General features: G+C 34.0%; 1 protein-coding gene across 4 annotated transcripts in view; it reads left to right on the forward strand.

Moving 5' to 3' along the window:
• The first annotated feature begins 6,099 nt into the window (after positions 1-6,099).
• Positions 6,100-19,913, forward strand: part of LOC140444165 (uncharacterized) — a 275,749-nt gene continuing 261,935 nt past the window's right edge. For 2 of the 4 annotated variants that reach the window (XM_072535863.1, XM_072535864.1), the window contains exon 1: positions 6,100-6,382. The gene's annotated coding sequence lies outside the window, so the exon portion shown is untranslated. The remainder of the gene's footprint in view (positions 6,383-19,913) is intronic. The other 2 variants (XM_072535862.1, XM_072535861.1) reach the window with 2 other exon arrangements.

Here is a 19,913-nt window from a genome sequence, read left to right on the forward strand (position 1 = left end):
TTATTTTAGTGGGATCACTCTCATCCATCCGCATAACGTGGCCCACCCACCTTAGGCGGTTTATTTTGATGGTCTTCACAATATCTGCATCACCAAAAAGTCTATAGAGTTCAAAGTTATATCGCCTTCTCCACAGACCATGTTCGTTTACTCCGCCATATATGGTCCTCAATACTTTTCTTTCAAAGACTCGAAGTAACCCTTCATCTCGGGTCGTCATTGCCCATGTTTCCGATCCGTATGTGAGCACTGGGCGTATTATTGTTTTATAAAGTTTGCACTTTGTTGCTATTGACATACTTCTCGTTCTTAGTTGAGGGCCCAGGCCAAAATAACAGCGGTTAGCCACGCATATTCTTTTTTTTATCTCGTTGGATGTGTTATTTTTGTAGTCTACCAGTGATCCTAAGTAGCAGAATTCTTCTACCATTTCTATCGTTTCGTGTTGCACCTCTAAGTTATTTTGTTGAATTCTTGATATGGCCGGCATATATTTAGTTTTCTGGATGTTAATCAGAAGTCCGATGTTTTCTGCGGCATTTTTGATACGTGTGAAAGCCTTCACTGTTTCATTTTGGGTTCTTCCAATTATGACGATATCATCAGCGTATGCCACTATTTGTATACTACGGGTATATATCGTACCTTTTAAGTTTATTCCCGAATCTCTCATAACTTTTTCTAACGACACAATTTTATATGCTGTATTAAGAAGGGAAATCCCTCTAAAGTTGGAACATTCAAGAACGTTTCCTTTTTTGTGTATGGGGCATATAATTCCAGTATTCCAATCTTCTGGTAACGCGCGTTTTTGCTATACCTGTATTAGTAGTTTGTGAAGGAGGGTTACAAATGTTTGACCGCCACATTTAAATATTTCTGCGGGTAGGTTGTCTGCTCCGGGTGACTTGTTTCTGGCTGAATTGCTTTGTTTATTTCTTCCAAAGTTGGTAGTTCAGTATCCTCCTGTTCTATTTCTATATCATATCTACCTTCAGCTCTACTTTCTCCATTAAGTAGCGTACTAAAATGTTCCTGCCATCTTTCTAGTACTTCCACTCTCTCGTTTAAAAGAATTCCGTTAAGGGCCTTGACTTGGTTCGGTTGTGGCTTGAAAACTTTTTTTTTGTGTTAACCTGTTTGTAAAATTTTCTGTATTCGTGTTCTCTATTGAGGATTTCCATTTCTTCGAACTCTTTATTGATTTGTTGCCGCTTTTTCTGTTTGTGTTTTTGTTTTTCCTCTCGTCTCTTTATTCGATATTCTTCAACATTGCTCCTAGTCCTTCTGTTGATCATTTTCAGATACGCGTCGTTTTTCTCTTTCGTTGCTAGTTGGCATTCCTCATAAAACCAGTTGTTTCGCTGTCCCTTGGGTACTTCACCCAGCACTTCCTCTGCGGTCTCTTTGAGCGTGGTTGTCATAAACTCCCAATTTGTGTTAAGTTCAGTGGTATATACCTCACTTCTGGGACGTTCTGATATTTTACGATCTAAGCACTGCAACAGTACCCATTGACATAATACTAAAATGTTAACTTCTTAATCTTTAAAAACATCCATCCACACCTACATCCGATACTAGAGAATGAAATGAATGATTCCAATTGGACCGGAATTGTTGGACCAGAGTTGAAACGAGGCCCTCCTTATTTGTCATAGTTAGGTGACGATCACGCCAGACCCCGTTTAGTTCAGTCGCTCATATCGCTCTTGCTAGTTGTATGCGTCTGTAATTTCGGGTTCACAACTGCCTGTGTTGTTAACTAGAGCTCCAAGATATATCATAGAGAAGACTACCTAGAATCCCACAATAGTTCGGGTTTCAGGAAACTATTTTTCGCGATAAATAACCAGCAGCCTCAATATTGGTGTAGCACCTTAAAAACTCGCTCATCTATCCTGAGATTTCGCTATAAATTCAACCCAAGCTAAACCACATTCTTATTTGTCAAAACCTATACTTTTCTACGCTCATCTTTAACTCGAACAAATTTCTCTACTCTCCCCTTTAATTCATCATCCATTTTAGGTATGGCCAAGATCGCCAGCTTCTCAGTGTAGGCCACAAGCTATATGCCCAGTGATATATGCAGGCGCAGTACTGCAAGAATGGCAGAACATCCGCACATATATTGAAGCTCTCTTCGTCGTTCATAATTATTATATTCTATTCTATCATTTAGGTAGTCCCTAGTCATTCGAATCCAATAGAGGGCCACTTTTCATTCGCTTAGCTCCCAGAGAATTCCCTTCTAGGAAGTTGAGTTAAAGGCGTTCGTTACATCCAGTGTCACTAGGACACAATATTACTTGTGTGTCATGTACCCTAGAAATCTCTTTCAACCTCGATATTGACCGTCGATTGACCTCACCGAGAGGTATACTATGTCTGGGATAGATCTCCAACTCTTCCAGTCAGTCTCTCACATAAAAAAATAATGGACGTTATTGAGCAGAGAAATTTTAATCATTTGGATCGAGACACGATAAAGGAAAGTAAGTGATTTGAGCCATAGACCAGGAAGTAGCGATTTTTCTATTGAAAATTTTTCGATTGAAGCAGCCCGATAGCACGGCACTGTGCTATCGGGCTGCTTCTCTATTATTGGCAATTGCAAAACTAAATAAAAATTCACATAGACAACAAAAATCAAGTACTAATAAAGAAATATCTTATAGACAAAAACTCATATTGAAGTTTTGTTAAATTTTTTATAGCCATTCTTATCAGCATTACCGTCCAAGTTGATACAATAATCGACAAAACAACAAAAAAGATGAAAAACATAAATTTATTTTTGTATTTGCAGCTATCATTGATTTAAAGCTATTAATATTGGTGTTCCCTAAGATTATTTTGATGTGTGTAACATTAGTAGATTGAAATAATTAATAAGTTGTTTCGTATTTGTTAATTTGGTAGTATAATTTTCATCTTTATGTTTTGTGGTATTACATTTAGAACAATTAAGTCCATCTAAGGAGAGAGATTCTGTAAGGGGTATTATCATAAGATATAAGAATTGAATTTGGGATAGGAATATTAGTTTTTGGGGCAACAAACACTTGACGCCTAAATCTTATATATGACTATATTCGGATTCTTTGGTTTGATATTACTAGTCGACTAAGAGAAAAAAATAATTTTCTAATGTCTATCATTTCCTTGTATTGAAACTGATATTTGATTCAGCAGTAAATTTTCTACGATTGTAGTGTTACTAAGCTAAATGCATACCCTCTTGTTGGAGATTCTGGACGCGAAGATGATATTTTTTGGTTGTACTAAAATTCCTATTGTTGTTATGTATTCTTGTATTTTTATATCTGGTACTGATGATAAAACACTTGCTTGTTTCTTAGATGATAAATTCAAATTGCTTACGGCGTTAGTATTACAATTTACATACTTAATTTTACTATTTTTATTTATATTTATACCAAGTTTATAACAATTAATTGGTTTAAAATATATTTGTAATATTTTTCAGTCAAGACAAGTAAATATTATTAGAAATAATAAGCATAATTCAAGCAAAATTAATACGTACAAATTTGATTTTTATATAAAAAATTAATTTTTTGTAAAATTTATTGTTAACAGATATTATTTATATCTATAATACATAAATATTTAGATTACGTATTATTCCTAAACCTTCTGTACTAATATTTTGCAAATAACTAAAATTTTGCAATGCTAAAGAACAGTGGCTGCTAGACAGGTGTGCAGAAATAGAGGAATTGGAAAAAAAACATGACCACTTTACTTTTAACAGTATTGTGAAGGATAATAAATTAATTCCTTATCCCAAGGATCTACTTCAACATTGGAGAAACTACACACAGCAACTATACTCAGACAACACTAGAAGAAACTCTGAAAGTAAATATAAAAGTGAACCCTCCCCCAAAATATTGAAGTCAGAAGTTGTAAGGGCAATCAAACAGAGCAAATGGGGAAAAGCTCCAGGCCCAGACGACATATACATATAGGTTCTAACAATGTTGAGCGAAGACAATATAGACGCCTTGGTAGATCTTTTTAATGACATTTATGGGTCCTGTCAAATACCACAAGATTGGCTTCAATCAATCTTTATACCAATCCCAAAAGAGCCAAACGCTAATAGTTGCGACCAATTCCGAATGGTCAGCTTATTGAGTCAGGTCCTAAAACTCTTCTTAAAGATAATTCACACAAGAATATACAACAGATATGAAAGAGATATTAGCCCCACACAGTTCGGTTTCGAACAAGGATTTGGCACAAGAGAAGCACTTTATAGCTTAACTGTCCTACTTCAGAAATGCAGAGATCAGCAAAAATATGTCTTCCTATGCTTTATAGATTATCAGAAATCGTTCGATTGTGTTAATCATTCAGAATTAGTAAGATTGCTCCAGGAACGTTCGATAGATGAGAATGACCTTAAAATCATAAAGAACCGTTATATGAATCAAGTGGCATCTGTGAGAGTAAGACTGGAATCTACATCATATTTCTCAGTTGAAAAGGTGTAGGACAGGGTTGTGTTCTGTCACCCTTCCTTTTTAATCTTTACTCTAAAACGATTTTCGATAGAGCCTTAAGTGACACTAAAGATGGAATCAAAATCAAGGGACAGACTATTAGTAATCTTCGCTATGCTGATGATACAGTCATAATAGCTGATAGTCAAGAAGCGCTACAACGACTAATAGATAGAATAAACACTGAAGGAGAACGACTGGGCTTGAAGATTAATATAGAAAAGACGAAGGTAATGGTGGTTAGCAGAACACGAAATATGTAATTAAATATATGAGTAAACAATAAGAACATCCAAAAGGTCCCCAAGTTCAGATATCTCGGTAGTTGGATAACTGAAGATCTAGATCCAGACATAGAGATACGTAGCAGGATTGAGCAAGCCAGAACAGCATTTATTAATATGAGAACCTTGCTAAGCAACAGCAGCCCTAACTTATCGCTTTGTAAAATGTTACGTTTACACCATACTGCTATATGGTGTAGAAACCTGGACCATAAAGACCAATGTGATGAACCGATTGGAGGCTTTTGAAATGTCGGTATTTAGAAGACTACTTAAAATTCCCTGGACAGATCACACAACAAATGTCGAAGTATTAAATCGAATGGGCAGAGAACGAGAATTGCTTCCAATAATAAAAAGAAAAAAAAAACTGCTTATCTGAGTCATATATTTCGAAATCCCAAGTACCAGTTCTTAAAGCTTATTATGGAAGGCAAGATAGAAGGAAAACGGGGCATCGAAAGAAAGAAATACTCATGGCTTAAAAACATAAGGGATTGGACAAACCTCGATGCCTATGCACTTTTTAGAACCACTCAAGACCGAGAGGAGTATGTCAGAATTGTCGCCAACATCCACTACTTAGAGAGGGCACCATAAGAAGAAGAATGTTGTAAATAAAAGCTTTTTGGGATAAACAATTTCAATTATACAATAACTGTTAAGTGAAACTTCTTGGAATTGTTATAGCTGAATACATGTGATACTTCCCTATTATCACGCAAAATTAAAGTTTTTTTGGTCATTTTTATAAAAGTTATTAATAATTAAAAAAAAAAAGCAGTTGGTAAATATCTGTATCAAACTGTCACGAAAAATGTTTTTTATTAGCTAATTTCTATTAGTAGAGAAAGACTAGTTTGAGAAAGAAAAGATAAGAGAATGGTTATTTTTGAAGGAGACCTATGTTCAATAATGGACGCAACAAATTAGATGAAGATATTGATATAAATAAGAAGTAATTCATATTTGATCTTAAGTACAGCAACATGTGCCTAAAATTTTAGAGCACATTTTAAAAGTGCTTATTTTTTATAAAGCGATTACTATCATTGTCATAATTTTAAAATAATTTAAAAAAAACTTTGGTGCGGCATTTGAAAAAACTGTCCTGGCCATCGGCTTGTTTAGCGCCGTGACGACGATTACGGTAAACAAGGATCCTCGGATCCACAAACCATCCACTATATACCTTTCTGGTGGCACGGTGGCACGCGTTGCGCCCCTGGCCACACCGAGTTGCGCCCCCGCCCCTGTGCCGTGCCCCGTGTATACAGAGCTACTCGGCAACCGCCGCTCAGCCTGCTCTGATCAATAGTGCCTTCCTTCACTCTCTCTGTAACTCTGTAACACTCGCGGCTACAGCGCCACAGCATCCAATCATCCACACATCTCTGGAAACTTAACACACTAACATTCCTCTCAGTCCGAGTCAAGTATACGACGTGCACTCCCGTTCCTTCTACGTGTAAGGACTACCAAGTGACATAGACTTTTACTGCTCAAGTTTTTACAGCTTTATTTCAGTTTTTTAAAGGTACAGCACTGCTGGATATTGCCAAGGTAAGTCTTTTTATTCATTTATATATATTTTACCGGGTTTTTAATTCACCCTCTCCAAGTACATGCTTATTCTTATAGTTAGAGCAGAATAATTCAATTCAAATTTAACTAAAATGTGTTTAATTTTTAAAAACATTATAAAATATTCTTAAAAAATTACTCGAAAAACAAAACTACTTGATTTAAGACAGCAATCATCTAAATTTAGCCACTTAACTAGACATCCTTCCGTTATTACAGATAAAAATATAAATAAATACCAGATAGTGGTATATTTTTCAAAGGTGAATGTACGTACGCATCCTCTGGACTGTCGCAATTGCAAATAAATTGAAATCTTCTCGATGTATCTTGCTAAAATGGCGGCTAAAGTTGTTAATGTGCTAATTACTTCGGGAGTCCTGGCCGTGGAGGTAGTAGGGTAAAGGTGAAGGAACTTTTAGGGTTCGCGAAAGGGAAGTTAGAAGGTGAGGTGTTGTGTTTACAATTTTCTTGTTAGGGGTCGTTTAGATGCTCGTTAGGAGGATAATGCTAATGAGTGGTTTGATTAGAGAAAAGTTTCTTAATGTAATTGTAAGATTCCGGGTCAGTTTTTAAAGAAATGTTCATTGGAAAGAAAATATCAAAGGTGTTTTTCTACTTTATCAGTTCTTTATTAATTTAAAATGTAGTCATCATAATTTAATGAAAGTTTTGTATTGTTTTTTTCTTAAGAAAAACCTTGAACGGTTATATTCTTATTAATACAATCTGATCAGATAGATAAATGTGCAGTTTTTCTAAATTCAATTATTTAAAAGTAGACTTTTGGACTAGAAGTGCATTCTTTAATGATTCTATAGTCGAACCTGCTCCACACTATGCTCTAATTTCACACTAACTGTTTTTCACTTTACCATTTCGAAGGCTTTTCTTCTCTTGAGTCTTCTTTTTAGATTCGCGTTGTCAAGATTAGTGTTGGATTTTCTCCAAATTCAAATGTTAAGCAATTGTTGTTCATATCTGACATTCATATACAGTGCATTCATAAAGTTTGGAAACTTCTACCCCCTAAACTTTAGTAGATGTGGCGTCATCGATATTTTTTTAACAGAAAGGTCATATTTTTATTTAAAAAATTAAAAGTCCATATTTTTCTGAACACAACCGTACCAAACTCATCATATTCAAACTTCAATATACAGAGTGTAAAGGAAACCAGTGATTGTATTTCTTAAAATTTAATTCAAAATTTATTTTACAAAGAAAGTTATTAAAGAAGTCATTTCATATTAAAGACAAACAAATATAACATAATTACAACAAATGCTCGAATTGAGCTCATTGGTTTAATTGACAGTATCCAAGACATCCAATGAATTCTTGGGTTGTCTTTGACATTACTGGTGTAATTTGTTGCATTTCAGTACGAATGATCTGTTTGAGGTCTACCAAATTAATAGGTCAATTTACATACACCTTACTTTTCAAATAACCCCGAATAGAAAAGTCCATGGGATTCAAATCTGGAGACCTAGTAGGCCATTCAATGTAGCCGCGTCTTCCAATCCAGCGACTAGGAAAAGTTGCATTTAGAAAATTTCTAACCACTACAGCATAATGTGGACTTACTCCATCCTGATGAAACCAAATGGTCAGATCTATTTGACCAATGGAACTGTGTAAGTTTGCAACATCTCTAAATACCTTTCATCCATCACAGTACCGTCAAAAAAATACGGTCTTACAATGGTATTCCTAACAATCCCAGCCCATACATTTTCTTTTTGGGGATAGTGGGTATAAACTTCCATTGTCCAATTGGGATTTTCTGTTGCTCGATAACGACAATTTTGCCTATTAACGGTACCATTTAAACAAAAAGTGGCCTCGTCGGAAAACAATTTATTATATTCAAATCCATAATTTCTATTAGACAGTTCTTGCATGTTTTCGCAAAATTCCATGTTTCTGTCAAAGTCGTCTTCATTGAGTTCATCTTCTTCTTCTTTAGGTAACGTCTCCTCTAAGGACGTTGGTAATCATCACAGCTATTTTCACTTTTGAGATTGCAGCTCTGAACAAGTCGACGGAACTGCAATTATACCACTTTCTCAGATTGTTGAGCCAGGAGATGCGTCTTCTTCCAATACTTCGTTTTCTTTGTATTTTCACTGCATTATGGTTTGTAGCAACACATATTTATCCCCTCTCATAACGTGGCCGAGATATTGTAACTTTCTTATCTTAATCGTATTCATGATTTCCATTTCCTTTGTCATCTTTCTGAGGACCTCAACATTTGTTATTCGATCTAATGTTAATGTTATGAACACACTGTATAACATTTTTAGGTTTTGATGGATGGAATTGTTTTTTGGGTATTATAGAGCATTAAAATTTTTCGTCAACACTTTGTTCTGAAACCTCTGGATTACTTTAATTTTGCTTTTGTTAGCGCATCTTCAGAGCTGTGCACCATTTGTTCATACTGAGCTAAACATTTGTTTATAGATCAATAGTCTATTATCGATGAATAGTTAAGAATTATTGTTACCCCTTTTTTTATATGAACTTTTCTCCCTCTTGTCTAAATGTGCGTAAGTACATTATAAATCATTTAGCAGAATCTGTAGCTGTGTGTTATCTCTTCTAATACTGTTTTCTTTTCTTGGAAAGGTTTAATATGTGCCAATTAATTTTGCTGCATTAAACTTTATTCTCGACTTTTTGTGTCAAATATTTTATTTAAATACTAAAGCTTGCAATTCCCGTGCAGCTTCTTTATTATTTTGTTTAATTGCTATTACAGCTTCTTCAATGATGTCTCTTTCTTCCATCGCTGATTTTGGTCGTTCCATTGTTATCTAGGACGTCCTCTTCTTCTCTTTCTATTTGGATCCCATTTTCAAGTTTTCATCGGTGTTCTTGTCTCGTCCATTCTTTGCATATGTCCATTCCAGACTAATTTCCCTTTTTGTTGTCACCTAGTGTGTCCTCCACATTCATTTGTTTTCTAATTCGTTCATTTCTCACTTTTGTCCATTAGTGTAATTTGCAGCTTATTCCCCTAAACATCATTTCCATTGCATTTATTTTTTTATTTGTCATTCACGTCTTTGAACCATACAGTGAACAGATTTTCACTATTGTCTTAAACATTGGGTATTTAGTTTTTCTTGTATAGTTGCTCCATATCTTCTTAGAGTGCCGTCTCCCTACGGAGGTTAGCAATCATAATGACTACTTTTATTGTTGAACTTCTCTACTTTAAATAAATCAATCGATTTGCATTGATGCCAATCACGTAAATTTTTCAACCAAGGATTCTGCCTTCAACTAACAGATCTTCTTCCTTAAATCTTTTCATGTATTATGAGTCTCAAAATTTCATATTTTGGTCCTCTCATCACTAGGCTTAGGTGTTCCAGTTCTCTTCTTGTATATTGGTGATTAGTTCTGTTTCTTTACCAACCCTCTCCAGTACTTCTTTATTCATGTCCATGAGTCATCAGTCCATCAGTCCATGATATTTTTAATACTCTGCGGTATAACCAGAGTTGGAAAACCTTGATTCTTTTTAAATTGCAACCCCTTCTATCTTGCGCCACTTTAATCCAGTTTTTATTTTGTAATTTCTGTAGATGGTCGACCGACACTTCCCTTGTCTTCCCTTGGTCTCTATTCCAATAATCTCTTTTTTCATCGCCCATCTGTTATTCTAGCTATGTGTCCTGCCCATCTCCATTTTAATCTGGCTCTCCTTTCGGTAACGTCAGTCACCTTGAGTTTCTAACATGGATCGCTCCATTCGTCTCTGTGTAACTCTCAGTTTGGTAGTCGACTTTTCTTTTAAAGTAAATATTGCTGCTTCGTATGTCAATACTGGAAGGAAGCATTGATCAAACACTTTTCTTTTCAGGCATGTTGGCAGCTCACTTTTAAAAGTTTCTCTCAGTTTTCTATATCCATGGATGTGATTATCCCTGCCAATCATAATTTCATGACATAGGTATTTATATGTATTTATCTACGAGTTCTACTTTTTGCACTCCAATACTGATGTTCTGGTTGGGTACCAAATTTGTCATTATTGTTTTCAAGATATTTATATTTTTAAACCTACATTTACTGTAGCTGTAGTTCCTGTACCACCCACCTCTCTTGCTATTCCTAGATCCTCAGCTATTATGACTATATCATCGGCGAAACGTAAGTTGTTTAGACATTCTGTCGACCTACCTGCACACTCTGCTTTCTATTGGAGAGATAGCTTGAGATCATTGCAATGCTAGTACTTCAAACACATATCTCTGCAAATGTTTTAGAATCAGTTCACGTGAATCACAATCAAATGCTTTATCCAGGCCACAGAATAAAGCAGACAGATAACACCTCTGCTCAAGAGCCTCTTGAATCTTCTTTACTAGACTGATGATGGCCTTTGTTGTATTTAGACCCCTTCTAAAACCAAACTGACCATATGTCAACAAATTTTTGGATTCAAAATACGTACTTAACAATCATTGCTGCCATACATTTCTGAAATACTTTTAATATAATAGGAAGGAGTTCTACTGGCCTATAATTGGATAGGTCATCATTGTCACCCTTCTCTGTTATAATCACCGCTGCTTTTTAGGAAAGATGCTTTCTTTAAAACAGTGATTTATAAGAGCCTAACATATTTATTATATGTTAGGCATACATATTGTTGACATACTACATTAGAAGACTTTTCACCTCCCCCTCCATTTCTGTCTCCTCTCCATTATTCTCCTTGAATATCTGTATGGCGTTCATCTGTTGTCTAGATCGAATCCACTCTGACTTTAAAGTTTCCAATCATAACATTAATTTATTTTCTTGATATTCTTGACATTTCTTGAAGATATAATACATACTGTATTTCTTCAAGTGTATAAAAATAATTTTAAAATGTTTCTTATTCTCGAAATATATTTAAAAATGTTTAAATACCACACGGGAATGTGTTTTTGAATGATTACACTATGACAAATGACATTTATAAAAATGACATTTATAAAAAATATTCTTGTTGAAAGGTCATTTAATGAGGATTTGAAAACAACAATTAATAATAACGTGAATTATTATTTAAAGTGATGTGTTTATTTTAGTACGCTTTAAGGCGATAACTAGAATAAATGCAATTAACTATGATAACCTTAAAGTATTTATAAATTTACAAATAGAATGTACTCAATGATAAAGAGTTTTCTTTTTTAATGTCGTGCTCATTTCAATTCTTGATTCATAATTTAGTACTGGTTGTCTGCAAATTTAGTGCTACGCTTTTTTATTAAAACTTTTACCGCTTATTTTACATAAATAACAGCCTTCTTTGAGGATTTTGTTAACGTTAAACGAAATGTAGCTGGATGGGGGACTGTTTCCTGAAACTGTGCACGAGGTCGCTCAGGTGTAAGTCTCGTTGGGGCTGGTGCTGAGAGCCATTCACTTTGGTTTAATGCTGAGAAGACTGCTGTGGTTCCCTTTATTTGGAAGAGATCCAGAGAGTTTGTCTTCTTTGAGATAACTCTAGATATAATATATCTTTCTCGTGTAAGACCTGGACTCTAACATGAACAAGAATGCTGTAGTTTTCTACAGCAGATTCCGTATTAGAGATATTTTTAGATTTTATAATATTATTAGATTTTATCTATCATATATTATTTTTCTTGTATTACTTTTCTTTCCCGTCTCGTATTTTATAATGATGTAGTCGATTTTCCGTACCATTATCTTAAATTTTTCAACCATGATGTTCTTCTTCCAGGACCAAGTTTACCTTGAATCTTTTCCTGAATGTTCAGATGCAAAAGTTCACATTTTTCAGGGTGTCTCATAAAGTGACCGAAGCCGCGTCTCTTTATTATGTTAACCAGTTGTATTGTTTGGTCCAGCCGTCTCAGGTCCTCCTCATTTCTAACTCTTATTCTTAGTAAAGACTTAAAAGCGTTTAAGCATAGCCTCACTCAGAGTCCACGCTTCCACTCCACACAGTAGCCCTGGAAAGATAATAGCAATATATCATTCTTATGCTGTCCAGTTTTCAACAGCTTTTTCTGTTTTGTTTTTAGTTACTTTGCCAAACCCTGTTCATTTCATTTCACTTATTCCTAGGTTACTTATTTTCAGACTATTTATTTCTTTTACGGTGTTGTGAAGCTTTCCTTGTTCGTACATGCTTCTTACATTTCATGTACCTATTTTACTATATTTAGAAAATGTGTTCATGCTTGAGAACAGTCTAAGAATGGTAAGGCCACAGGTCCGGACGAAATACCCGTTTAACTTATTAAGGTGATAAGTGAGCACGAAGGAGTTAACTGAACTGTTTAACGCCATATAAGATTCAGGTAATATCCCAGAGGAATAGCTATTGTCAACATTTATAACACTACCAAAAAACGATCTGCCAAAACGTGCGAAGATTTCCGAACTATCAGCCTTATGAGTCATGCACTTAAGATTTTTCTTAAATTCATACATGCCAGAATTTACAGAAAATGCGAAGAAAATGTCGATGAAATGCAATTTGGATTCCGCAATTCCATGGGTACACGTGAAGCACTTTTTACCTTACAAGTACTACTTCAGAGATGCCGCGATGTCAGTTGTGACGTCTATATTTGTTTTATTTACTACTCCAAGATATTTGACCGTTGTTTAGCACCAGAAGATGGTCGCCGCCCTACAAAGAGTAGAATTGGATGAGAGGGACATTCGGATCATCATGAATTTATACTGGAACCAGCGTGCTCAAGTCAAGGTCAAAGACCAACTGACCGATCAAGTGAAGATCATGCGAGGTGTAAGGCAAAGCTGTGTGCTCTCGCCGACTCTTTTAGATCTTAATATTGAGAAATCAATATCACTAATGACAGGTAGCGAAGAGATTCCGAGAGTCGAAAGATTCACTTACCTCGGAACTACCCTCAACTCACAATGGGACAACGCTCAAGAGATTAGATCTTGACTTGAAATGGCACGGTCTACATTTATCAAGCTGAGATCCTTGCTGTGCTGCAGTGATCTCAGTTTGGGAACCAAGATGAGGATAGCGAGGTGCTACATTCTTCCACTGGTACTATATGTAGTTGAAGCCTGGACACTGTAGTTGAAGCCACTGAAAAGCGGATTGAAACTTTCGAGATGTGGATCTACTTCTTGTTCTTTGAGTGCCTCTCCTATCGGAGATTGGATATCGTTAGGGCGATTCTAATTTTATTTACTGCTGTTTTGAATAATTCGTTAGTGGTACAGCCAAACCACTATCTTAAATTTCTCATTCAGGACATTCTTCTACGGCCTGGATTTCTGCGTCCTTGGATTTTTTCTTGCATTATAGGATACTAATAATATTTTGTGTGGACCATGTCACCAACGTTTAGGTCATACAGCGCATAACAAAAAAAAAGAAGTGCTTAATTTCGTGGTTGAAAAACCTCCGATAATGGTTTGGGATGACCTCCGCGGAGCTGTTTCGCAGAGCAATCAACAAAACCATGATAGCCTTGATGATCGCCAACATCCGGACCGGATAAGGCACTGAAGAAGAAGAGGTTCATACTTGTAGCTATTCAGGAGATTCTTAGCAGCCCTGTTCCATTTAAGGAGCGCCCTTACTTGGGGCCGTTGTATTTATTGGCCTTTTCCATGATTGTTTTTTGGAAAAGTTAAGCTCTAGGTGGTTTCCCGTTACACTCCTAGAGTGTATAAAAGGAGGAAATATAGTGTCCTGTCTGCCATCGGAAATCTAATAGCCATTGGGGGTCGGACAAAACAAGAGTTAGTCAAGAGAGGCTAATAGAAAAAATTTCACTGAATATAAGTTCAAAAAGAGTAAAATGTGAAGGCCCTTATGATCTGCCAGGTTCATAAGGGGATTTAAAAATGTTTAGCCAGATACAACAAATTATTTTCCAATTTATCCAACAACAAACTAACTGTTTTGAACAATATGTTTTATACACGAGTATAATTCAGTCAAAACATTTAATAATATTCACAGCCGACTACAATATAAATTGTCTTGATAGATTAAATTGAAGACGTAAATATTTATCACCACTTGGGCTTTTATTCAATTATAATACTTAATAAATTAAATTTCTGGTCGCTTTTAAATCGCCCTTGATTGATTTATTTTGTCAGATGTTGACTTTGCCTAACCATATGGTCGCTATTCGAATTTGGACATGCACTTGAAACTTGCAATAAATTTGGAGCATTCAAGTATGGTTTAATTATAGCGATTCACTGACAGACAGACCAACATATACGTAAAACCCGACAATTACCAACAATTGAAGTGAAACAGGAGATTAAAATATTTCGGAAGAGTTCGCTACTCCTTCTTGGAATGGCCAATTGTAGTCAATTTAACTCCGTGTGGGGTAAATTTGTTATTCGTTTCTCGGAAAATTACCAAGTGTGTATTGACTTATTCTAGTTTATTATTCGTATAAATGCAGTGAAACTGCCTAACTTAAATTATTTTGTTTGCAAATTGTTGTTTTAGAAAACAAGAGTGTACACTCGACGCAAAATTAAATCCAAGCACTTTTGAATTCACAAAACATTCGCAAAGGATATTATTTCTTCTAAAAAAAAAAAGAAACAGCTTTTGAAATCTTCACTTGAATAAATATTAAAAAATTAATATTAAGTTATGACAATACAAAAATCACTGTCAAATTCTCTATCTTAAAAAAAGAAATTTAACCTGAATAAATTCATATCACATGAAAGTTTCTATTATTGTATAAAACACAATTTAAAATAAAAGTTTTGATATTGAAGAAAGATGTTCTGAATGTTGTATAATTTATCTAACTCTTTTATTCATTGCCATTACTTTTAAATCCTGACTTCCCAAATTCTGAAGGTTTTTTATTACGAACATGGGTACAATCCAATGCACCAATGACTGTAGGTATTTGAAATCGATTTGCCCATTTTATCCTTGCTTCTTCCATACCTTCCATGTCAGACGGAAACTTTATCCACTGATGTGATTTCTCAAAAATTCTGTCAGCAACGTTATCTATGGTTTTATATAGTATGGTACCGTATGGTATCGTATGGTGAACGCCGAAATCTTCAGCAATACCTGGTTGAAATCTAGTATCACTAACGTATCGCAGAAAAATCTCCATCCTTTGTCGAGAGCAAAGTGCACCTCCTCTGGTTTCATCTAGCTGTGGCAAGAAATAATCTGATAGAAAGTCTATACTTTCGCTTTTAAAACGCAATAGAACCTTAGATTTACTGGGAAGTATGCATCTTCTTTTCTTGTAGTGTTTATTGTTACGAGCATATACAGGGTGGTCCTTAAGTAATTGTACAAACAGAAACCGTAGATTCTGCACTTTAAAATATTACGATTTAAGCCAACTTGCTTTAATAAAATGTTGATATTAAGAAAGATACAGGGTGTTAAAGTGGAAATTTAAAATTTTATTTTAATACTTTTATAACTTTTACGTTTGTACATATTTTTGGACCAAAATTTACAGTTAGATGCTTTTGAGTAGGATAAATTATAATTTTATACTTCCTTTAATGTAACTATTAGAGGGCGCCACATATGCTACATATGTGGCATAAATTTGCGCTTAACTTTTTTGCTCTTTAAGTTAGCTCTATTTGTGTTAAAAAATATTAAAGATAAATTATTTTTACAAAGAAAAAGTATACTTGTTAGTAACCTAAAAATTCAACCGTTTTCGAGATAAACGTATTTTATGAGTCAGCTGCACAATAATTATTAGTTTGATATTTGTGCGGTAAAGCACTGAATACCTGTAGATAAGCATAATTCATAGTTTATTCTTATTAAAACAACTTAAAGATGATAATGTAACATCACAAAATGCTTTGTTATATATGCTAAATGTCTTATTGGAGAAAAGATATTTCATCTTCTTCTTTAGGTGCCGTATCCGTATTCAGACGTTGGCCGTCATCATGTTTACAATTTCCCTTTGCTATCGCTTCTTAAGTTTCTATAATGGCGTTGTATTACTTATTCTCTATTGTAAAATGCTAAAAACCCAAAACATGTGGTTTATGCAAGATGGTACATAACCACATTCTAGAGAGAAGGCAGTTAGAAAAAACTTAAATACAACTTTTCTGAACGTTGGATTGGTCTTGATAGTCATATTCCTTGGCAATGTGGTGAGATATTAAATAAGAATACTTATTGTACATTACTTAAATTGTTTACCCATTTTTATTAGGACAAATAGAAACTAGAGCACAGGTATTGAATAACACATATGTGTCCTGTTTAATAATACTTTTGCTACAAATCTAACCTGAAAGACTCAGCAATTTTACAAAAACATCATCGTTGTCCTAATAACCGATATTGTTATAAATATAGTAAACACACAGGCAATTTAGTTCAGCATGATATTAGTTCGTTAGTAAATCATAATAGTCCATTTGTTCGAGATGTAATTATAGTTACTTGTAAGCTGTGACATCCATTATACATTATAGCCACCACGTAGCCCCGAATTTAATCCGCTTGATTTTGGTGTATGGGGCGCATTAAAGCAACGTGTCTATAAGAATCTCATAAACATTCGCAACCAACTATGGGAAGAAATAAATACTGCAGCAGTTTCTTTAGAACCAATGATACTATTTAATATGAGACGAACTTTTATGGAATATATTGACAAATGAATTAAAGAAAATGGTGGACATATCGAACACTTACTTTGACAAAAAGTTATGTTATTTAGTTTAACTATTTCTTAATTTGGTTTGTAAACAAAATGTTTTGATTATGACTTTAATTTAACGTAAAACGTAAAATGATTGATGTAAAATCCTATTATTCTGTTATTTTGTCAAATCCTATTATTAATTATCCTGCTGATATATTTATTTTATTTAATATTTCGTTAAATAATAACTTTAGTTAAAGGTATTTTGTACCAAAATTCAGAAGTATTAATGTTTTTGTCTATTTTTTCTTCGTTGCCTGGAGTATTTGCCTTAGATCAGAATTATGCAGCTGATTTTTAAAATGCGATTATCTCGAAAACTGTTGAGATTTGAAGTTATTAACAAGTATACCTTTTTTTTGTTAAAATAATGTACCTATCTTTAATATTTTTTATCCCAAATACAGGTAACTTAAAGAGCAAAAAAGTTAGGGGCAAATGTATACCACATATGTGGCATAAGTGGCGCCCTCTATCAGTTACATCAAAGTGCGCACCAAATTATAATTTCTCATATTTAAAAGTACCCAGTTGTAAATTTTTATACATAAATGTTTACAAACATGAAAGTTATAGCGAAAAAAAAAACTTTTATTTTGCACTTTAACACCCTGTATTTTCTTAATATCAACATTTTATTAAAGCAATTTGGCTTAAATCGTAATATTTTAAAGTGTAGAATCTACCGTTTCTTTTTGTACAATTACTTAAGGACCACCCTGTATAAAGTCAACCATAATTATAAAAAAAAAACGAAAAATATTTAGAACCACCACTCTACTAGTGTAAGTATGCACACTCTACTGGTATTCATTTGAGATCCCTTATCAAATATTAAGGTATTACTTGCTAATTGTAGAATAGTTTTCTTTTTATTCAACTAAAAAGAAGTAAGAACTGGGAAAATGTATGTATAACCTTATACTTTCAGTAACTGAAACTTGAAAATAACAGAGATTACTTTTTGCTCCAAGTAAACTCTTTTAAATAAATTAGATACTGTGCTTTTATTCAATGACTATTAAGTAAATACTTAAATACGAGAAAATAAAAGCAAATACTTCTTTTTATTCAATATACCCATTGTGAGGTTCGGTCTGTTTCAGAAACAGTCTCAATTCCTTCTTTCTTTCTTTCCTTTAGTTTTCCAGTTTTATACTCTGAATTCTCTTAAATTTTCCTCCTTCTCCTAATTAAATCGTGCTTTGTATTATTATATTTGATTCATTGTTCATCCATTTTTTCCACTGAAGGAAAAAATGGATGAACGAAGGAAAGCTTTTATAGGGTAACATTTTAAACTTCAAACTAGACAGTCAGATAGATCTTTTTAATATTAGTAAAAGATCCCACAAAAAAATCACATAATATCAAATGAATTTTTCTGTAAGTAACTCGAAAATTACGTACGTAGAAATAAAATATGGCGGCGTGACGTCAGTGCTGCTAACGTGGCGTATTAATTACGAGATCCAACGAAGTATATTGATAAGATGGCGGCTAGAGGTGTTATCGGATTAATTACCTCTTAATTTCTCGATGTTGAGGGTAGTAGGTTAAAGGTGAAGGAACTTTCATATTTTTCCGGATGTGGAGTAGACGAGAAAATTTGTTTTGTTTAACGATTTTCATGCATCGAGGGATTTAGAGTTTCATCAAGAAATTAATAATGAACCCCTGGGCAAAATCAATGCAAAACCTTATTCAATAGTTATAAAACTATTTAAGTTTTGCTTAAACGTTTCGGCAAATTTGCCATTTTCAATAAGCATTTTATTAAACTTTAAACATTACATTTTGTAATTACATTTCATGTTAAAACTTTTTTAAAAAGTTTATCATGGATTAAAAAATTGGTATTTGACATTGACAGATGACATCTGGCAGGTATCTTAAAATAGAAGTGGTTCAGGTTCGCATCTTAAATATCTGCCATAGTGCATTTAAAAAACAACTCAATTTATTAAATTATGATACATATTGGAAATGTTGTTTTTAATTTTCTCCCAGCTGGCGTCTATATCTTCGATGTCGTGTATTTGTTTCAGCTGTATCTTCTGTGCTAGCCTCCTTTGGTACATTTCTCTTGTAGAGTCGTTCAATAGTGATTTTAAATTAAATTTTTCATGTTATTTTCATTCTTATTTTTGCTAGTACTAGTTTGTGTTCTGCGAGTGAATAATAAAAGTAAAATGTAATGGCATGTCTCGCAAAACAGGAAAACAGAAAACAAAATAGTTATACCGATGGAAGGCAACCGTATATTCGTATTTCTGACTATTCTTCGTCTTCAGTACGGTGCAGCCAAGTTAGAAAAGGAGCACTTTACTTGGGAAAGAATCACTACAGGAGAAATGCGACCAATTTGTGGCATTAGAGTTAGAAGATCCCAATGGTTTCCAGGGCAACAACTAACAATAACCACGGAGAAAGCTAATAATTAATATTATTAGCATTATTAATTAAACACGTATCGTTTCAAGGACAAAATATGATTGAATCAGTAGATTGAAATGTCAGCTGGTAGTTTAGATTTCTTTCCTAGATGGCGCAGTTACCCTACCGGACAAACATTGTGACTTGTCGTTCTAACCTTTTATATAGATAGATAAAAGCACCAAAACACTTTTACCACAGCGGATTTTAAACATTTATCAATAAACTAACCAATTATTTTTTCAGTTTTTTGATAAAATCAAAGGTTTTACCGAAAATTCTAAAAATCAGCAATTAAATTAATTAAACATAAACTTAAATTGTTAATACATAAAAATAAATGA

The sequence above is a fragment of the Diabrotica undecimpunctata genome, chromosome 6 (genome assembly GCF_040954645.1).
Source record: "Diabrotica undecimpunctata isolate CICGRU chromosome 6, icDiaUnde3, whole genome shotgun sequence".
Classification (NCBI taxonomy): Eukaryota; Metazoa; Arthropoda; class Insecta; order Coleoptera; family Chrysomelidae; genus Diabrotica; species Diabrotica undecimpunctata.